This window comes from Coregonus clupeaformis, unplaced genomic scaffold (assembly GCF_020615455.1).
Source record: "Coregonus clupeaformis isolate EN_2021a unplaced genomic scaffold, ASM2061545v1 scaf1952, whole genome shotgun sequence".
Classification (NCBI taxonomy): domain Eukaryota; kingdom Metazoa; phylum Chordata; class Actinopteri; order Salmoniformes; family Salmonidae; genus Coregonus; species Coregonus clupeaformis.
The window spans coordinates 49,151-72,793 of NW_025535406.1; the positions used below are offsets into that span (position 1 = coordinate 49,151).

The window sequence follows — 23,643 nt, forward strand, 5'->3', positions numbered from 1 at the left end:
AAATGAGTTGCTAAAAGCAGAACGCTTCCTACGACTGGAGTGTTATTTGTATGTTGGACGAATCCCTTAAGTTGAACGGAAGTGAAGGCGGAGCCTGGCTCTTTTCTCTTGTGACTTTACGCTCCGTGCAGAGTAGAACACCAGACAACATGATTGAACAAAGGAGGAATGTTAAAATGATATCGGACTGTAACTTTTGAAAATGAGCTAAGCAGACTACTGCTGTATTATTATTTGTATGTTGGCGGAAGTCCTATTTTTTCGGAGTCACATGTTCTCTATTCTCCATTTTGTCTTTTGACTTTAGGCAGAACTTCGCCTGAACTCTGCAATCGACCATAAACACACGTTTCTACAATGAATCAGGTGAGTTTAGATTAATTTTACACATTTTTATAACGGGTCTTTGTGGCCTACTTCATGCTTTTACACTGCGCGTATTTAATGGTCCTTGACTTTTGGAAAATCATTTGTGTAGTTTAGCTGGTTACTCGTAGCCAAGCCCGGCGCCAGGATGAACTCGGCAAGGGGGCATCAGAAATGACTAAGGGGGCACAACTATTTTCGCTTGCTGATAACACAGGATTGATAATAATCGATAGTACAATTACACACAATGTATTTGCAGCCACGCACGGCTGTCTTGCAGCAAGAATACAGGCTACTGCACCGCTTTACAAACATGGACAATCCATAAATCGCAAGTTATGACAACGCCACACAGCTACATGCACAATACCCAACAATCCAATGGAAAACAGTGGCTAATTACCGCAATACAATGCATTTCCAATCGCGGAAAGCAAACAATAATGTACAATGCACTACCAACAACTTATTGGTACAATGCAGCTTGGACGCAGCTACCAAGCTGTCTTCCCACAAGAGTGCCGTCCTACGCTGGTATGATAAGTGAAATTACTATTCCATAGCTACGAGTTGTTTATGGCAACACTATAGCTACATCGTTACTCATCCATTGTTCAAGGTCTGCTCACCCTCATCAATGTAATGCAAAGCACCTCTTCTACATTATAAAACAATCCAATTATATTATAAACCAAACATTTCCATTCCAATCAAAGAAATCAAGCAGTAGACTTAGCAGCAAGGCCAATAAAGAAAATCACCTCTAGGCCTATTTCTGACATTTGCCACGCATTTCCAAAAGCTAGCAAATAACAAAATAACCCAAGCCCAGCCAGGCTGCCTGTTCTTACCCAGATTCAAGAGTTGTAGCCGCCTTGATGCTGTGTTGAACCTCCTCAGCAGTCTCTCGTTCCCCACAGAATTTGCTTGGAAGATCCCTCTCATATCCAGATATAGATCCACCACATATTCTTTCAGATTACTACTGACTACTCTTTGCCATTTGCTTGGAGGGGGGGTGTCCAAGTGTGCTTGCATTTCTCCCATAACTCATCAAACTGCATCTGCCTTGCAGGAATATTCCTGTCACCCTCTGCCTTTGAACCGCGTGCTACAAAATGCCCGTTTTCTCTCCCAGTCCAGGCGGGTTGGGTATTTCCCCAGACAAACCTGCACTGGGTCCTCATCACTTCCTATGTCACCAGGCTGCAAGACGGTTGCTCAGGTGCCTTTGCTGCTGGGCTCGGCGGCCTTGGCCTCAGTGATTAGCGTCGGCCCAGCGGCCTTGCCTTTGGCCTCTGTGGCAGGCTTCTCCCCGCCGCTTTGATCCGATGCTGCCGTTGTGCCCTGGCGAAGCCACTTTGATTTCTTCACTATTATTCTACAATGTTAAACATTTTCAAAAAGACAAACCCTAAAATGAGTAGGTGTGTCCAAACTTTTGACTGGTACTGTATTCACTGCTTTATCCAAAGTTACATCTTGCTCACGCAGCAATCTCTCATTGAGTCCATTATCAAGTATGCCTCAGACTATCCTTTCACTAGTGAGTCTTTCAGATTTTTCAAATTCACACGTTTTGCTCATTGTGTTCAGCTCAGCCAAGTACTGGTCAAAACTGACTTCCTTTTTCTGATCATGAGAGAAAAACGTGTATTTCTCAAATATGATGTTCTGGCTTGCTTCAAAGTACTCCTCAAATTTAGCCATGAGCACAGTCAATGTCAAGTTTGCCTCATCTAGCTGAAAGCTATTGTATACAGTGCATTCGGGAAGTATTCAGACCCCTTTACATTTTCCAGATTTTGTTACGTTAGTCTAAAATAGATTAAATTATTTTTGTCCCTCATCAATCCACACACTACCCCATAATGACAAAGTGAAAACATACGCACATCTGGGGAAGGTACCAAAACAATTCTGCAGCATTGAAGGTTCCCATGAACACAGTGGCCTCCATCGTTCTTAAATGGAAAAAGTTTGGAACCACCAAGACTCTTCCTAGAGTTGGCTGCCAGGCCAAACTTAGCAATCGAGGGAGAAGGGCCTTGGTCAGGGAGGTGACCAAGAACCCGATGCTCACTCTGACAGAGCTGCAGAGTTCCTCTGTGGAGATGGGAAAACCTTCCAGAAGGACAACCATCTCTGCAGCACTCCACCAATCAGGCCTTTATGGTATAGTGGCCAGACGGAAGCCACTCCTCAGTAAAGGGCACGACAGCCCGCTTGGAGTTTGCCAAAAGGCACCTAAATGACTCTCAGACCATGAGAAACAAGATTCTCTTTTGGCTGAATGCCAAGCGTCACATCTGGAGGAAACCTGGCACCATCCCTACGGTGAAGCATGGTGGTGGCAGCATCATGCTGTGGGGATCCTTTTCAGCGTCAGGGACTGGGAGACTAGTCAGGATTGAGGGGAAAGATGAACACCTCAAAGTACAGAGAGATCCTTGATGAAACCTGCTCCAGAGCGCTCAGGACCTCCGACTGGGGCGAAGGTTTTACCTTCCAACAGGACAACGACCCTAAGCACACAGCCAAGACAACGCAGGAGTGGAATATGGTCTGGGTAAAGCATATTATAATTAGTCTCTGACATCCCTGACCTAGGGAAACAGCACGTGGTCTGGGTAAAGTGGGGGGTTAAGGCCAATCCAGAGATCACTGGGGTTTTTGTTGGTGTGGTCATGCGCTTGGGCGGACTGAGATCTTTTGGAGCAATATGCACCTGTTGGTAACATGATACCCTCACCGTTCCATGTGTGCCTAGACCCCCGAATAGCAATATTCACAATGGGGATAGCAGTGACTCTCCATTTGGGATAAAAGCAAAAAAATAATCCTGTTGAAAACATCACCACTGTTAGCTCATTTCAAAGAAATGGCATATTTGAATAATAGCTACATGTAATACAAGTTTAGGTTTGTATTAAATTTACATTGTTTTGTGCCAGTTGGCTGTAGTCTCTACTAGCAGCTTACCAGTTGGCTGTAGGCTACTCCACTAGCAGCATGCCAGTTGGCTGTAGGCTATAAGCAGTTTACCAGTTGGCTGTAGGCTACTCCACTAGCAGCATGCCAGTTGGCTGTAGGCTACTCCACTAGCAGTTTACCAGTTGGCTGTAGGCTACTCCACTAGCAGCATGCCAGTTGGCTGTAGGCTACTCCACTAGCAGTTTACCAGTTGGCTGTAGGCTACTCCACTAGCAGCTTACCAGTTGGCTGTAGGCTACTCTACTAGCAGCTTGCCCAGTTGGCTGTAGGCTACTCCACTAGCAGCTTACCAGTTGGCTGTAGGCTACTCCACTAGCAGCTTACCAGTTGGCTATAGGCTACTCTACTAGCAGCATGCCAGTTGGCTGTAGGCTACTCCACTAGCAGCTTACCAGTTGGCTGTAGGCTACTCCACTAGCAGCTTACCAGTTGGCTGTAGGCTACTCCACTAGCAGCTTGCCAGTTGGCTGTAGGCTACTCCACTGGCAGCTTGCCAGTTGGCTGTAGGCTACTCCACTGGCAGCTTGCCAGTTGGCTGTAGGCTACTCCACTGGCAGCTTGCCAGTTGGCTGTAGGCTACTCCACTGGCAGCTTGCCAGTTGGCTGTAGGCTACTCCACTGGCAGCTTGCCAGTTGGCTGTAGGCTTACTCCACTGGCAGCTTACCAGTTGGCTGTAGGCTACTCCACTGGCAGCTAACCAGTTGGCTGTAGGCTACTCCACTAGCAGCTTGCCAGTTGGCTGTAGGCTACTCTGCTAGGAGCTTGCCAGTTGGCTGTAGGCTTACTCCACTGGCAGCTTGCCAGTTGGCTGTAGGCTACTCCACTGGCAGCTTACCAGTTGGCTGTAGGCTACTCCACTGGCAGCTTACCAGTTGGCTGTAGGCTACTCCACTAGCAGCTTGCCAGTTGGCTGTAGGCTACTCCACTGGCAGCTTACCAGTTGGCTGTAGGCTACTCCACTAGCAGCTTGCCAGTTGGCTGTAGGCTACTCCACTAGCAGCTTACCAGTTGGCTGTAGGCTACTCCACTAGCAGCTTGCTAAAAACTGTAAGCAAGCTAGCCTTTTAGCTTCCCACAGATTTAGATGTGGCTTAGTGTTGTAGGTTACGGTCTTGCTGAAAGGTGAGTTCCTCTCCCCGTGTCTGGTGTAAAGCAGACAGAAGCAGGCTTTCCTCTAGAAAATCCTGTTACTTTTCATTCTGTAAAACTCCCCTGTCTTTGACGATGTCAAGCATTTCCTTACCATGATGCAGCCATCACCATGCTTGAAAATAAGGAGGCAGTTACTCAGTGATGTTATGTTGGATTTGCCCCAAACTTAAGGCTTTGCATTTAGGCCCAAAAAGTGTATTCATTTGCCCTGTTACTTTTTTAGCAGTATTACTTTAGTGCCTTGTTGCAAACAAGATCTGAAATATTTATATTCTCCTTTCACTCTGTCATTTAGGTCATTATTGTGGATTATTGTGAATAGTCACATGTACAGGGTTGCAGGTGGTCACTGTGGTCTAAGGCACTGCATCGCACTGCACTGCACAGCGTCGTCCAGGGTAGGGGAGGGAATGGCCGGCAGGGATGTAGCTCAGTTGGTAGAGCATGGCGTTTGCAACGGCAGGGTTGTGGGTTCGATTCCCATAGGGGGCCAGTATGAAAAACGAGTCACATGTACAGGGTTGCAGGTCATTTACATTTACATTTTAGTCATTTTAGCAGACGCTCTTATCCAGAGCGACTTACAGTTAGTGAATACATATATTTTTTTTTATACTGGCCCCCGTGTGAATCGAACCCACAACCCTGGCGTTGCAAACGCCATGCTCTATAAACTGAGCAATATCCCTGCCGGCCATTCCCTCCCCTACCCTGGACGACGCTGGGCCAATTGTGCGCCGCCCATGAGTCTCCCGGTCGCGGCCGGCTGCGACAGAGCCTGGATTCGAACTCATTATTGTGAATAGTCACATGTACAGGGTTGCAGGTGGTCATTATTGGGGATTATTGTGAATAGTCACATGTACAGGGTTGCAGGTGGTCATTATTGTGGATTATTGTGTATAGTCAAACTAGGAGAGGAGAGGAGAGGTATGGCTACTGAACTATGAGAGGAGAGGTATGCCTGCTGAACTAGGACAGGAGAGGTATGGCTACTGAACTAGGAGAGGAGAGGTATGGCTGCTGAACTAGGACAGGAGAGGTATGGCTACTGAACTAGGACAGGAGAGGTATGGCTGCTGAACTAGGACAGGAGAGATATGGCTGCTGAACTAGGACAGGAGAGGTATGGCTACTGAACTAGGAGAGGAGAGGAGAGGAGAGGTATGGCTACTGAACTAGGAGAGGAGAGGTATGCCTGCTGAACTAGGAGAGGAGAGGTATGGCTACTGAACTAGGAGAGGAGAGGTATGGCTGCTGAACTAGGAGAGGAGAGGAGAGGTATGGCTACTGAACTAGGAGAGGAGAGGTATGCCTGCTGAACTAGGAGAGGAGAGGTATGGCTGCTGAACTAGGACAGGAGAGGTATGGCTGCTGAACTAGGAGAGGAGAGGAGAGGTATGGCTGCTGAACTTGAAACAGCAAGAAAGATGAGCGGTCCGTTGCACTTTCTCTTGACCTACGTTTTGCACGTAGGATATAGCCTGTCTTTTAGGAGCGGGAATATTTTCAGTCAGAGACAAATATATGGATAATTAATATATATTGAGAAGGAGAAGACTCAACGCTTGATCCCCATGTTGCGCCTTTTGCTTTATATTGATAATCACATTTTGGGATTTCACCTCGACTCACGTTGGTTGAGCGTCCCCAACTTCTTTCTATTAACAGACACTGTAGTACACTATAGCCTAATTATATTTAAGTGAATTTCCTTGGAAAGATAACTGCCACATGATTTATTCGCCCATTCATAGGTAGCCTGGTAGGCTAGTGTGCGAATAATTTGACAGAGGTGCTTTTAGTACAATAGCTAGGCTAACGCATACACAGCAGAAAGACACCGTTTCCAAATAATATGCGGGACAAGTATATTTATCATAACGTTTTCTGTCTGACCGCCCTCAACATGAAAAATATGGACCGCGCTGCAATGATCTCTGTCGGAGCCCGCAGCCCTCTACCTCTAAACGTCTTTGTTGTACCATTTGAAAGTGGAAAGAAATATATACAGTACCAGTCAAAAGTTTGGACACACCTACTCATTCAAGTGTTTTTCTTTATTTTTACGTTGTAGAATAATAGTGAAGACATCAAAACTATGAAATAACACATATGGAATGATGTAGTAACCAAGAAAGTGTTAAACAAATAAAAATATATTTTATATTTGAGATTCTTCAAAGTAGCCACCCTTTGCCTTGATGACAGCTTTGCACACTCCTGGCATTCTCTCAACCATCTTCTTGAGGTAGTCACCTGGAATATATTCTGATTTGTTTAACACTTTGTTGGTTACAACATGATTCCATATGTGTTATTTCATAGTTTTGATGTCTTCATTATTATTCTACAATGTAGAAAATAGTATAAAAAAAAAACCTTGAATGTGTAGGTGTCCAAACTTTTGACTGGTACTGGATGTTATTACATTTTAGTACATTTGTCAGCCAAAACATGAAACCCACCCTTTTTTTCATGTGTTCTATCGCAAACTGTCATAAACATAAAGCTTTCCAATGTAACATCAACTATCCAATCAAAGCCACATTGACAATTAAGAAATTAGCACATCGATTACAAAAAAATTCAATTGAATATATTTAAATCCCACATTGTAACGTAACAAAATGTGAAAAAGGTTCAAGGGAGTGCAGACATTCTAAAGGCAATGTATTATTTTAGGTTAACATTTCAAAATAGTCTGATGCATATCCTGTAGATCAGATCAAATAGCCTGAAGATCAGATCAAATGGCCTGTAGATCAGTTCAAATGGCCTGTAGATCAGTTCAAATAGCCTGTAGATCAGTTCAAATAGCCTGTAGATCAGATCAAATAGCCTGAAGCCTGTATTATTTTTAACATGCTGTGAAAGTAGTACTCACTTTTAGGAATGGATAATCGTTTACAAGTTGCAAGCTATATCATAAACCCATCGTTGAAAAACACATTTTTGTTTGGTAACTTCCTGTTGTTCAACGGACCGGAATGAAGAAGCAGAGTTTGGAAAAAATGTATTTGGTGTCCATTACATCTTAAACAGCAAGGGGGCATTGTTTCCACTCCGTTGTGGCCGTCCCCATTTAAATGCAAGACCTCATCATACCATTGTTGTGTTGTTTTACCCTCAGTGTACTAACTTGAACTCCACTACCCTCTTTTTGGGATTTACAGGAAACACCTATCCCACCCCCCTCCTCCCTCTCCTTCCAACCCTCCTCCCCCCTCCCCCTCTTGAGGTCCCCAGGTTGTGCCTCTCCTGGTAACTTACTGCTGGGTCTGAAGAGGGTGTCTGTGCTGCTGGTCGACTGCAGGAAAACACCGGGACGGAGTGGGTTTATGCTCTTACATACATTTATTTTGGGACACTCCCTAGATGTCCTTAATTACCATTAAACACAATCACTAACCTTCTTAAAATGTAGAATCATTAGAAGCACTCCTACCCCATTGGTTACATTGATGATTTGAACCCATCCAAAATCTGATCACAAGAGTTTGGAAAGCTGGGCCTTGAACTAACTTCGATATGAAGAAGGAACCCTAACTGTCTGTCTTTGTTTCACAGGGGACAGCCCTAACCGTTGCTCTCTCAGTAGAAGGGGCTTATCATCTGGGAAGGCTAACCAACATCATGATGCTGACGAGGCAGAGAAGAGTCTCTCCAGATCAGAACACCTCAAGAAACACCAGCAGAGACTTACAGGGAAGAAACCTCACCGCTGCTTTGACTGTGGAAAGAGTTTCACCTCTTCAGGAAATCTTAAAACACACCAGAGAATACACACAGGAGAGAAACCTTTTGGTTGTGATCAGTGTGGGAAGAGATTGACTCGGTCAGGACACCTGGCTAGACACAAGATAATACACTCAGGAGAGAAGGCTTTTGGTTGTGATCAGTGTGGGAAGAGATTCACTCAGTCAGGACACCTGGCTTTACACAAGAGAATACACACAGGAGAGAAGCCTTTTGGTTGTGTTCAGTGTGGGAGGAGATTCACTCAGTCAGGAAGCCTGGCTGGACACAAGAGAATACACACAGGAGAGAAGCCTTACCACTGCTCAGACTGTGGAATGAGCTTAACCACTTCAAAAGGACTTCTCGTACACAAGAGAATACACACTGGAGAGAAGCCTTTTGGTTGTGATCAGTGTGGGAAGAGATTCACTCGGTCAGGACACCTGGCTGGACACAAGAAAATACACACAGGAGAGAAGCCTTACCACTGCTCAGACTGTGGAATGAGCTTAACCACTTCAAACGGACTTCTAGTACACAAGAGAATACACACAGGAGAGAAGCCTTTTGGTTGTGATCAGTGTGGGAAGAGATTCACTCAGTCAGGAAGACTGGTTGAACACAAGAGAATACACACAGGAGAGAAGCCTTTTGGTTGTGATCAGTGTGGGAAGAGATTCACTCAGTCAGGAAGCCTGGTTGAACACAAGAGAATACACACAGGAGAGAAGCCTTTTGGTTGTGATCAGTGTGGGAAGAGATTCACTCGGTCAGGAAACCTGGCTGGACACAAGAGAATACACACAGGAGAGAAGCCTTTTGGTTGTGATCAGTGTGGGAAGAGATTCACTTGGTCAGGAAACCTGGTTGAACACAAGAGAAAACACCACACTGTTGGGTAACCTTTCCACTTTTGTTAGCTCAATCCAGTTAATGGTAGACTAGTGTACACACACCGGAGAGAAGCCCTACAGGGTGAGTTTTGCCACCTCAAGCGTTCTTAATGTGGCCTTCCTTAGTGTAATTTGATGTACTGTCAACAAGGGGTCCACCCTCTGATAACTGTAACTATCCATTATTTCCAGATTTCTATTAATTGCAATGTGAGTGAAATAGTCTGTGTTTGAATGGTGTGGGCGTACGTACCCCAGCAACAGAATGGTGTGGGTGTTTCCCAACAAAAGGATTGGTCAGCTCAGAGAAAGCAGGGCGGTAGCTCCTCCCCCTCTCTCTGCAAGTCTATTGTTAGGGTTAAGGTAAGGGTCCGTTTACCATGTAGACTCTTTGGTTTGCTTAGCAAGCAAGCTAGAGGGATCTGAAGACTGATAACAATGTCTGAGGACAATTCACCATCACCATGATCAACCCCGTCTACCATCCAACTCACCATGATGAACCCTGTCTACCATTCGACTCACCATCACCATGATCAACCCTGTCTACCATCCAACTCACCATCACCATGATCAACCCCGTCTACCATCCAGCTCACCTTATTTTGAAATGACATGATATTGCTTGGCAGAATGAACACAGTGTAGTGAATATTTTCCCAAACTGCGTTACCCACTCCAGTCAGCAGATGACGATGTGAGTCTTTCAAGAGCTGTTTCCTCCAGTGGACAAGACGCTTTTTCAACAACAACACCGACTCATCAGCCGCCTCGGTAGCTTGCTAGCAAACAAACAAACCACAAAGTTTGCTGCTTCAGTGTTTTTAGATATTTTTCTCAGATGTTACTATGGTATACTGAAGTATAATTACAAGCATTCCATAAGTGTCAAAGGCTTTTATTGACAATAACGTTAAGTTCATGCAATGAGTTAATATTTGCAGTGTTGACCCTTCTATTTCAAGACCTTTGCAATGGCATGCTGTCAATTAACTTCTGGGCCACATCCTGACTGATGGCAGCCCATTCTTGCCTAATCAGTGCTTGGAGTTTGTCAGAATTGGTGGGTTTTTGTTTGTCCACCCGCCTCTTGAGGATTGACCACAAGTTCTTAATGGGATTAAGGTCTGGGGAGTTTCCTGGTCCATGGACCCAACATTTCGATGTTTTGTTCCCCGAGCCACTTAGTTATCACTTTTGCCTTATGTCAACGTGCTCCATCATGCTGGAAAAGGCATTGTTCTCAGGATGCTTTACTGTTGGCATGACACAGGACTGATGGTAGCGCTCACCTTGTCTTCTCCGGACAAGCGTTTTTCCGGATGCCCCAAACAATCGGAAAGGGGATTCATCAGAGGAAATGACTTTACCCTAGTCCTCAGCAGTTCAATCCCTGTATCTTTTGCAGAATATCAGTCTGTCCCTGATTTTTTTTTTCCTGGAGAGTAGTGGCTTCCTCGCTGCCCTTCTTGATACCAGGCCATCCTCCAAAGGTCTTCGCCTCACTGTGCGTGCAGATGCAGTCACACCTGCCTGCTGCCATTCCTGAGCAAGCTCTGCACTGGTGGTGCCCCGATCCCGCAGCTGAATCAACTTTAGGAGACGGTACTGGCGCTTGCTGGATTTTCTTGGGCGCCCTGAAGCCTTCTTCACAACAATTGAACCTCTCTCCTTGAAGTTCTTGATGATCTGATCAATGGTTGATTTAGGTGCAATCTTACTAGCAGCAATATCCTTGCCTGTGAAGCCATTTTTGTGCAAAGCAATGATGACTGCACATGTTTCCTTGCAGGTAACCATGGTTAATGGAGGAAGAACAATGATTTCAAGCACCACCCTCCTTTTAAATCTTCCAGACTGTTATTCTAACTCAATCAGCATGACAGGAGGATCTCCAGCCTTTTCCTCGTCAACACTCACCTGTGTTAACGAGAGAATCACTGACATGTCAGCTGGTCCTTTTGTGGCAGGGCTGAAATGCAGTGGAAATGTTTTTTGGGGATTAAGTTCATTTTCATGGCAAAATGCAATTAATTGCAATTCATCTGATCACTCTTCATAACAGTCGGGAGTATATGCAAATTGCCATCATAAAAACTGAGGCAGCAGACTCTGTGAAAATGTATATTTGTGTCATTCTCAACTTTTGACCAAGACTGTATATTAACAGCAGGGTTTTAAACACAGTCTGTGTGCTTACTAGTTATTACATGTCATATACAGTTGAAGTCGGAAGTTTACATACACTTAGGTTGGAGTCATTAAAACTCGTTTTTCAACCACTCCACACATTTCTTGTTAACAAACTATTCATAAGGTTCATCCTTAGGAGCTATTTCCAAACACCTGAAGGTACCACGTTCATCTGTACAAACAATAGTACACAAGTATAAACAAACACCATGGGACCACGCAGCCGTCATACCACTCAGGAAGGAGACGCGTTCTGTCTTCTAGAGATGAACGTACTTTGGTGCAAAAAGTGCAAATCAATCCCAGAACAACAGGTATAAAAGTATCTATATCCACAGTAAAACGAGTCCTATATCGATATAACCTGAAAAGCTGCTCAGCAAGGAAGAAGCCACTGCTCCAAAACCGCCATAAAAAAGCCAGACTACGGTTTGCAACTGCACATGGGGACAAAGATTGTACTTTTTGGAGAAATGTCCTCTGGTCTGATGAAACAAAAATAGAACTGTTTCGCCATAATGACCATCGTTATGTTTGGAGGAAAAAGGGGGGGGGGGTCGCTTGCAAGCCGAAGAACACCATCCCAACTGTGAAGAACGGGGGTGGCAGCATCATGCTGTGGGGGTGATTTGCTGAAGGAGGGTCTGGTGCACTTCACAAAATAGATGGCATCATGCGGAAGGAAAATTATGTGGATATATTGAAGCAACATCTCAAGACATCAGTCAGGAAGTTAAAGCTTGGTCGCAAATAGGTCTTCCAAATGGACAATGACCCCAAGCATACTTCCAAAGTTGTGGCAAAATGGCTTAAGGACAACAAAGTCAAGGTATTGGAGTGGCCATCACAAAGCCCTGACCTCAATCCTATGGAACATTTGTGGGCAGAACTGAAAAAGCATGTTCGAGCAAGGAGGCCTACAAACCTGACTCAGTTACACTAGCTCTGTCAGGAGGAATGGGACAAAATTCACCCAACTAATTGTGGGAAGCTTGTGGAATGCTACCCGTAACGTTTGACCAAAGTTAACAATTTAAAGGCAATGCTACCAAATACTAATTGAGTGTATGTAAACTTCTGACCCACTGGGAATGTGATGAAAGAAATAAAAGCTGAAATAAATCATTCTCTCTACTATTATTCTGACATTTCACATTCTTAAAATAAAGTGGTGATCCTAACTGACCTAAGACAGGACATTTCTACTAGGATTAAATGTCAGGAATTGTGAAAAACTGAGTTTAAATGCATTTGGCTAAGGTGTATGAGGAGGAACGAAACTGTGGCATTTTTAAAAAGAGATCTTAAAACACACCTTTTTAGTGGTGCTTTTCCTCAGGGTGCTTTTTAGTCGTGCATTTTTTATTGTAATTCTTTAGTTGTTTATCCTCTTATATTTGTGTAATAAATATTTAGTTTCATTTTAATTGTTTTTATTAGTTTTTTTTCCTGTGATGCACATTGAGTTCCATTCCATGTCTGAAATGTGCTGTATAAATAAAGCTTGATTTGATTCTCTATGGTGTTATTAGATCCCTAATATTGAGTTAGGCCTGTAAGGTAAGATAGACTGATATGATTGAAATATCTATGGTGTTATTGAATTTAAACAAGGCACTCAGCCCCGTGGATTATTGTGAACAACTAAGAGCTGTTCTCTAACATGACGTGAAGAGGAGTGAATAACATAACTAAGAGCTGTTCTTATTGGAGATTTTTAGTTATAAACTAATTATATGAATTCTGCATGTTGTAGAATGAAAAACCTTTATGCCCTATATACCTATGGATTAAGAACCAATTAAAGGGTTAAAACAGAAACATGATGAAATGGCTCTATAGGTATTTTTCCATTACATATATTATAATATGCTTAGCAATAGTAGAGACATTTCTTTAGTGCAAATGCTGTGCTTCTGATAAATGATGGTTCCCTCTAGCTCCCTGCATCTGGTCTGGGCGTGTAGTCAAGGACATGGGATAGAGATAAACTTCAGGAACAGATAGACCTGTATTGTTTCCATTTCTCGTTGTTTCAGAGTAACCCGGTCACACGGTCAAAACAAAGACCCTCAGTGACCACGGTTTTTCAGTTCATCCTGTCTTTTACTATCTTCCAAGGGTGCAGCTGTGTGGAGATGGTTCCGTTACTACTCCTAACGTTTCCACTTGTTTGTGCGCTATGACCCCGATACACATAGCCACAAGAAGAAACCATAGTGGCTCAAGGTCAAAGGGAGGGTGGCTGTTTGGATAAAGAGGGGGTTCTGATATGATATGAAAAGGAGACCAAGCAGACATGGGAATTGACAGGAAAGAAGCTAGACAAAGAAACCATAGTGGCTCCGATATGATATGAAATGATGAAGCTGTATAAAAAGAGAGCTCCAAGTCTGGGACGGCAGTTGCTCTGCAGACCAGCTCGGCTCTATTGCTTGTGTAATAAAGTCTCTTGATTCTACAAAAACTCAAAGTACTTTGTTTGTTGAAATAAGTATAGGGATAATTTACTACAACAATAGCAGCTAAATATCCGCTAAATACAGTATATACAGTGCCTTCAGAAAGTATTCATATTCCTTCCACTTGTTCACATTTTGTTGTTACAACCCTGAATTTAAAATGGATTAAATTGAGATTTATTTTGTCACTTGCATACACACAATACCCCAAAATGTCGAGGGGAATCATGTTTTCGAAGTTTTTACAAATGAATTAAAAATGAAAGGCTGAAATGTCTTGAGTTAATAAGTATTCAACCCATTTGTTATGACAAGCTTAAGTAAGTTCAGGAGTAAAGATTTGCTCAACAAGTCACATAAGTTGCATGGACTCACTCTGTGTGAAATAATAGTGTTTAACATGATTTTTGAATGACTACCTCATTCAGACATACGGTACAATTATCTGTAAGGTCTCTCAGTCGAGCAGTGAATTTCAAACACAGATTCAACCACAAAGACCAGGGAAGTTTTCCAATGCCTCGAGAAGGAAGGGCACCTATTGGTAGGTGGGTAAAAAAATAAACGACACTGAATATCCCTTCATTCATTACAGTTTGAATGGTGTATCAATATACCCAGCCACTACAAAGATACAGGCATCCTTCCTAACTCAGTTGCCGGAGAGGAAGGAAACCGCTCAGGGATCAACAACATTGTAGTTACTCCACAATACTAACCTAAATGACAGAGTGAAAAGAAGGAAGCCTGTACAGAATACAAACATTCCAAAACATGCATCCTGTTTGCAACAAGGACCTAAAGTAATAATGCAAAAAAAATTGGCAAAGCAATTAACTTTTTGTCCTGAATACAAAGTGTTATGTTAGGGGCAAATCCAATCCAACACATTACTGAGTACCACTCTTCAAATGTTCAAGCTTAGTGGTGGCTGCATCATGTTATGGGTATGCTTGTAATCATTAAGGACTGGGGAGTTTTTCAGGATAAAAATAAATGGAATGGTGCTAAGCACAGGCAAAATCCTAGAGGAAAACCTGTTTCAGTCTGCTTTCCATCAGACACTGGGAGATGCATTCACCTTTCAGCAGGACAATAACCTAAAACACAAGGCCAAATCTACGCTGGAGTTGCTTCCCAAGAAGATAGTGAATGTTCCTGAGTGGCCGAGTTACAGGTTTGATTTAAATCTACTTAAAAATCTATGGCAAGACCTGAAAATTAGTGTCTAGCAGTGGAGGCTCCTCCGAGTAGGAATGGGATGAGAACCATCCTCAGAGAATTTCATAAAAATAAAAATTGTAAAACATTGAAAAAGTTATCCTTTTTAGATAAAACTATACTAAATATATTCACGTCACCATATAATTGATTAAAACACACTGTTTTGCAATGAAGGTCTACAGTCGCCTCAACAGCACTCTGTAGGGTAGTACCATTGTGTAGCTGGAGGACAGCTAGCTTCCGTCCTCCTCTTGATACATTGACTTCAATACAAAACCTAGGAGGCTCTTGGTTCTCACCCCCTTCCATAGACTTACACAGTAATTAATTCTGGAGAACGTCCTCCAACTTATCAGAGCTCTTGCAGCATGAACTGACAGTTAATTGACATGAAGATAGACTGGTATATTTCCACCACAGTAGACAGAGTTATGTTAGTTGACATGAAGATAGACTGGTATATTTCCACCACAGTAGACAGTTCTGTTAATTGACATGAAGATAGACTGGTATATTTCCACCACAGTAGACATAGTTCTGTTAGTTGACATGAAGATAGACTGGTATATTTCCTTCCAAGGTAGACAGTTATGTTAGTTGACATGAAGATAGACTGGTATATTTCCACCACAGTAGACAGTTCTGTTAGTTGACATGAATATAGACTGGTATATTTCCACCACAGTAGACAGTTCTGTTAGTTGACATGAATACAGACTGGTATATTTCCACCACACTAGACAGTTCTGTTAGTTGACATGAAGATAGACTAGTATATTTCCACCACAGTAGACAGTTCTGTTAGTTGACATGAAAATAGACTGGTATATTTCCACCACAGTAGACAGTTCTGTTAGTTGACATGAAGATAGACTGGTATATTTCCACCAAGGTAGACAGAGTTCTGTTAGTTGACATGAAGATAGACTGGTATATTTCCTCCAAGGTAGACAGAGTTATGTTAGTTGACATGAAGATAGACTGGTATATTTCCACCACAGTAGAAAGTTCTGTTAATTGACATGAAGATAGACTGGTATATTTCCACCACAGTAGACAGAGTTATGTTAGTTGACATGAAGATAGACTGGTATATTTCCACCACAGTAGATATTTCTGTTAGTTGACATGAAGATAGACTGGTATATTTCCTCCAAGGTAGACAGTTATGTTAGTTGACATGGAGATAGACTGGTATATTTCCACCAAGTAGACAGTTATGTTAGTTGACATGGAGATAGACTGGTATATTTCCACCACAGTAGACAGAGTTCTGTTAGTTGACATGAAGATAGACTGGTATATTTCCACCAGAGTAGACATAGTCCTGTTAGTTGACATGAAGATAGACTGGTATATTTCCACCAGAGTAGACAGTCCTGTTAGTTGACATGAAGATAGACTGGTATATTTCCACCAAGGTAGATAGTTATGTTAGTTGACATGAAGATAGACTGGTATATTTCCACCACAGTAGACAGTTCTGTTAGTTGACATGAATATAGACTGGTATATTTCCACCACAGTAGACAGTTCTGTTAGTTGACATGAATACAGACTGGTATATTTCCACCACAGCAGACAGTTCTGTTAGTTGACATGAAGATAGACTGGTATATTTCCACCACAGTAGACAGTTCTGTTAGTTGACATGAAGATAGACTGGTATATTTCCACCACACTAGACAGTTCTGTTAGTTGACATGAAGATAGACTGGTATATTTCCACCACAGTAGACATAGTTATGTTAGTTGACATGAAGATAGACTGGTATATTTCCACCAGAGTAGACAGTCCTGTTAGTTGACATGAAGATAGACTGGTATATTTCCACCACAGTAGACAGTTCTGTTAGTTGACATGAAGATAGACTGGTATATTTCCACCACAGTAGACAGTTATGTTAGTTGACATGAAGATAGACTGGTATATTTCCACCACAGTAGACAGTTCTGTTAGTTGACATGAATATAGACTGGTATATTTCCACCACAGTAGACAGTTCTGTTAGTTGACATGAATACAGACTGGTATATTTCCACCACAGCAGACAGTTCTGTTAGTTGACATGAAGATAGACTGGTATATTTCCACCACAGTAGACAGTTATGTTAGTTGACATGAAGATAGACTGGTATATTTCCACCACACTAGACAGTTCTGTTAGTTGACATGAAGATAGACTGGTATATTTCCACCACAGTAGACAGTTATGTTAGTTGACATGAAGATAGACTGGTATATTTCCACCACAGTAGACAGTTCTGTTAGTTGACATGAATATAGACTGGTATATTTCCACCACAGTAGACAGTTCTGTTAGTTGACATGAATACAGACTGGTATATTTCCACCACACTAGACAGTTCTGTTAGTTGACATGAAGATAGACTAGTATATTTCCACCACAGTAGACAGTTCTGTTAGTTGACATGAAAATAGACTGGTATATTTCCACCACAGTAGACAGTTCTGTTAGTTGACATGAAGATAGACTGGTATATTTCCACCAAGGTAGACAGAGTTCTGTTAGTTGACATGAAGATAGACTGGTATATTTCCTCCAAGGTAGACAGAGTTATGTTAGTTGACATGAAGATAGACTGGTATATTTCCACCACAGTAGAAAGTTCTGTTAATTGACATGAAGATAGACTGGTATATTTCCACCACAGTAGACAGAGTTATGTTAGTTGACATGAAGATAGACTGGTATATTTCCACCACAGTAGATATTTCTGTTAGTTGACATGAAGATAGACTGGTATATTTCCTCCAAGGTAGACAGTTATGTTAGTTGACATGAAGATAGACTGGTATATTTCCACCAAGGTAGACAGTTATGTTAGTTGACATGGAGATAGACTGGTATATTTCCACCACAGTAGACAGAGTTCTGTTAATTGACATGAAGATAGACTGGTATATTTCCACCACAGTAGACATAATTCTGTTAGTTGACATGAAGATAGACTGGTATATTTCCACCAGAGTAGACAGTCCTGTTAGTTGACATGAAGATAGACTGGTATATTTCCACCACAGTAGATATTTATGTTAGTTGACATGAAGATAGACTGGTATATTTCCTCCAAGGTAGACAGTTATGTTAGTTGACATGAAGATAGAATGGTATATTTCCACCACAGTAGACAGTTCTGTTAGTTGACATGAATATAGACTGGTATATTTCCACCACAGTAGACAGTTCTGTTAGTTGACATGAAAATAGACTGGTATATTTCCACCACAGTAGACAGTTCTGTTAGTTGACATTAATTAAGACTGGTATATTTCCACCACAGTAGACAGTTATGTTAGTTGACATGAAGATAGACTGGTATATTTCCACCACAGTAGACAGTTCTGTTAGTTGACATGAAGATAGACTGGTATATTTCCACCAAGGTAGACAGTTATGTTAGTTGACATGAAGATAGACTGGTATATTTCCACCACACTAGACAGTTCTGTTAGTTGACATGAAGATAGACTGGTATATTTCCACCACAGTAGACAGTTCTGTTAGTTGACATGAAAATAGACTGGTATATTTCCACCACACTAGACAGTTCTGTTAGTTGACATTAAGATAGACTGGTATATTTCCACCACACTAGACAGTTATGTTAGTTGACATGAAGATAGACTAGTATATTTCCACCACAGTAGACAGTTCTGTTAGTTGACATGAAGATAGACTGGTATATTTCCACCAAGGTAGACAGAGTTCTGTTAGTTGACATGAAGATAGACTGGTATATTTCCTCCAAGGTAGACAGAGTTCTGTTAGTTGACATGAAGATAGACTGGTATATTTCCACCACAGTAGACAGTTCTGTTAATTGACATGAAGATAGACTGGTATATTTCCACCACAGTAGACAGAGTTATGTTAGTTGACATGAAGATAGACTGGTATATTTCCACCACAGTAGATATTTCTGTTAGTTGACATGAAGATAGACTGGTATATTTCCTCCAAGGTAGACAGTTATGTTAGTTGACATGAAGATAGACTGGTATATTTCCACCAAGGTAGACAGTTATGTTAGTTGACATGGAGATAGACTGGTATATTTCCACCACAGTAGACAGAGTTCTGTTAATTGACATGAAGATAGACTGGTATATTTCCACCACAGTAGACATAATTCTGTTAGTTGACATGAAGATAGACTGGTATATTTCCACCAGAGTAGACAGTCCTGTTAGTTGACATGAAGATAGACTGGTATATTTCCACCACAGTAGATATTTATGTTAGTTGACATGAAGATAGACTGGTATATTTCCTCCAAGGTAGACAGTTATGTTAGTTGACATGAAGATAGAATGGTATATTTCCACCACAGTAGACAGTTCTGTTAGTTGACATGAATATAGACTGGTATATTTCCACCACAGTAGACAGTTCTGTTAGTTGACATGAATACAGACTGGTATATTTCCACCACAGTAGACAGTTCTGTTAGTTGACATGAAGATAGACTGGTATATTTCCACCACAGTAGACAGTTCTGTCAGTTGACATGAAGATAGACTGGTATATTTCCACCACACTAGACAGTTCTGTTAGTTGACATGAAGATAGACTGGTATATTTCCACCACAGTAGACAGTTATGTTAGTTGACATGAAGATAGACTGGTATATTTCCACCACACTAGACAGTTCTGTTAGTTGACATGAAGATAGACTGGTATATTTCCACCACAGTAGACAGTTCTGTTAGATGACATGAAAATAGACTGGTATATTTCCACCACACTAGACAGTTCTGTTAGTTGACATTAAGATAGACTGGTATATTTCCACCACACTAGACAGTTATGTTAGTTGACATGAAGATAGACTAGTATATTTCCACCACAGTAGACAGTTCTGTTAGTTGACATGAAGATAGACTGGTATATTTCCACCAAGGTAGACAGAGTTCTGTTAGTTGACATGAAGATAGACTGGTATATTTCCTCCAAGGTAGACAGAGTTCTGTTAGTTGACATGAAGATAGACTGGTATATTTCCACCACAGTAGACAGTTCTGTTAATTGACATGAAGATAGACTGGTATATTTCCACCACAGTAGACAGAGTTATGTTAGTTGACATGAAGATAGACTGGTATATTTCCACCACAGTAGATATTTCTGTTAGTTGACATGAAGATAGACTGGTATATTTCCTCCAAGGTAGACAGTTATGTTAGCTGACATGAAGATAGACTGGTATATTTCCACCAAGGTAGACAGTTATGTTAGTTGACATGGAGATAGACTGGTATATTTCCACCACAGTAGACAGAGTTCTGTTAATTGACATGAAGATAGACTGGTATATTTCCACCACAGTAGACATAATTATGTTAGTTGACATGAAGATAGACTGGTATATTTCCACCACAGTAGACAGTCCTGTTAGTTGACATGAAGATAGACTGGTATATTTCCACCACAGTAGATATTTATGTTAGTTGACATGAAGATAGACTGGTATATTTCCTCCAAGGTAGACAGTTATGTTAGTTGACATGAAGATAGAATGGTATATTTCCACCACAGTAGACAGTTCTGTTAGTTGACATGAATATAGACTGGTATATTTCCACCACAGTAGACAGTTCTGTTAGTTGACATGAATACAGACTGGTATATTTCCACCACAGTAGACAGTTCTGTTAGTTGACATGAAAATAGACTGGTATATTTCCACCACAGTAGACAGTTGTGTTAGTTGACATGAAGATAGACTGGTATATTTCCACCACACTAGACAGTTCTGTTAGTTGACATGAAGATAGACTAGTATATTTCCACCACAGTAGACATTTCTGTTAGTTGACATGAAGATAGACTGGTATATTTCCACCAAGGTAGACAGAGTTCTGTTAGTTGACATGAAGATAGACTGGTATATTTCCTCCAAGGTAGACAGAGTTCTGTTAGTTGACATGAAGATAGACTGGTATATTTCCACCACAGTAGACAGTTCTGTTAATTGACATGAAGATAGACTGGTATATTTCCACCACCGTAGACATAATTCTGGTAGTTGACATGAAGATAGACTGGTATATTTCCACCACAGTAGACAGTCCTGTTAGTTGACATGAAGATAGACTGGTATATTTCCACCACAGTAGATATTTATGTTAGTTGACATGAAGATAGACTGGTATATTTCCTCCAAGGTAGACAGTTATGTTAGTTGACATGAAGATAGAATGGTATATTTCCACCACAGTAGACAGTTCTGTTAGTTGACATGAATATAGACTGGTATATTTCCACCACAGTAGACAGTTCTGTTAGTTGACATGAATACAGACTGGTATATTTCCACCACAGTAGACAGTTCTGTTAGTTGACATGAAGATAGACTGGTATATTTCCACCACAGTAGACAGTTCTGTTAGTTGACATGAAGATAGACTGGTATATTTCCACCACACTAGACAGTTCTGTTAGTTGACATGAAGATAGACTGGTATATTTCCACCACAGTAGACAGTTATGTTAGTTGACATGAAGATAGACTGGTATATTTCCACCACACTAGACAGTTATGTTAGTTGACATGAAGATAGACTAGTATATTTCCACCACAGTAGACAGTTGTGTTAGTTGACATGAAGATAGACTGGTATATTTCCACCACACTAGACAGTTCTGTTAGTTGACATGAAGATAGACTAGTATATTTCCACCACAGTAGACATTTCTGTTAGTTGACATGAAGATAGACTGGTATATTTCCACCAAGGTAGACAGAGTTCTGTTAGTTGACATGAAGATAGACTGGTATATTTCCTCCAAGGTAGACAGAGTTCTGTTAGTTGACATGAAGATAGACTGGTATATTTCCACCACAGTAGACAGTTCTGTTAATTGACATGAAGATAGACTGGTATATTTCCACCACCGTAGACATAATTCTGGTAGTTGACATGAAGATAGACTGGTATATTTCCACCACAGTAGACAGTTCTGTTAATTGACATGAAGATAGACTGGTATATTTCCACCACCGTAGACATAATTCTGTTAGTTGACATGAAGATAGACTGGTATATTTCCACCAGAGTAGACAGTTCTGTTAGTTGACATGAAGATAGACTGGTATATTTCCACCACAGTAGACAGTTCTGTTAGTTGACATGAAGATAGACTGGTATATTTCCACCACAGTAGACAGTTCTGTTAGTTGACATGAAGACAGACTGGTATATTTCCACCACAGTAGACAGTTCTGTTAGTTGACATGAAGATAGACTGGTATATTTCCACCACAGTAGACAGTTCTGTTAGTTGACATGAAGATAGACTGGTATATTTCCACCACGGTAGACAGTTCTGTTAGTTGACATGAAGATAGACTGGTATATTTCCACCACGGTAGACAGTTACTGTTAGTTGACATGAAGATAGACTGGTATATTTCCACCCACAGTAGACAGTTCTGTGTAGTTGACATGAAGATAGACTGGTATATTTCCACCACAGAGTAGAGAGTTCTGTTAGTTGACATGAAGATAGACTGGTATATTTCCACCACAGTAGACAGTTCTGTTAGTTGACATGAAGATAGACTGGTATATTTCCACCACAGTAGACAGAGTTATGTTAGTTGACATGAAGATAGACTGGTATATTTCCACCACAGTAGACAGTTCTGTTAGTTGACATGAAGATAGACTGGTATATTTCCTCCAAGGTAGACAGAGTTATGTTAGTTGACATGAAGATAGACTGGTATATTTCCACCAAGGCAGACAGAGTTCTGTTAATTGACATGAAGATAGACTGGTATATTTCCACCACAGTAGACAGAGTTCTGTTAATTGACATGAAGATAGACTGGTATATTTCCACCACAGTAGACAGTTCTGTTAGTTGACATGAAGATAGACTGGTATATTTCCACCACAGTAGACAGTTCTGTTAGTTGACATGAAGATAGACTGGTATATTTCCACCACAGTAGATATTTCTGTTAGTTGACATGAAGATAGACTGGTATATTTCCTCCAAGGTAGACAGTTATGTTAGTTGACATGAAGATAGACTGGTATATTTCCACCAAGGTAGACAGTTCTGTTAGTTGACATGGAGATAGACTGGTATATTTCCACCACAGTAGACAGAGTTCTGTTAATTGACATGAAGATAGACTGGTATATTTCCACCACAGTAGACATAATTATGTTAGTTGACATGGAGATAGACTGGTATATTTCCACCACAGTAGACAGTTCTGTTAGTTGACATGAAGATAGACTGGTATATTTCCACCACAGTAGATATTTATGTTAGTTGACATGAAGATAGACTGGTATATTTCCTCCAAGGTAGACAGTTATGTTAGTTGACATGAAGATAGAATGGTATATTTCCACCACAGTAGACAGTTCTGTTAGTTGACATGAATATAGACTGGTATATTTCCACCACAGTAGACAGTTCTGTTAGTTGACATGAAGACAGACTGGTATATTTCCACCACAGTAGACAGTTCTGTTAGTTGACATGAAAATAGACTGGTATATTTCCACCACAGTAGACAGTTGTGTTAGTTGACATGAAGATAGACTGGTATATTTCCACCACACTAGAC

General features: G+C 41.3%; 1 long non-coding RNA gene across 1 annotated transcript; it reads left to right on the plus strand.

Moving 5' to 3' along the window:
- The first annotated feature begins 262 nt into the window (after window positions 1-262).
- Window positions 263-8,102, plus strand: LOC123487976. Its single transcript, XR_006659921.1, has 3 exons — window positions 263-366; window positions 7,693-7,849; window positions 8,087-8,102. It is a non-coding gene; the product is annotated as an uncharacterized LOC123487976 (long non-coding RNA).
- The last annotated feature ends 15,541 nt before the right edge of the window (window positions 8,103-23,643 follow it).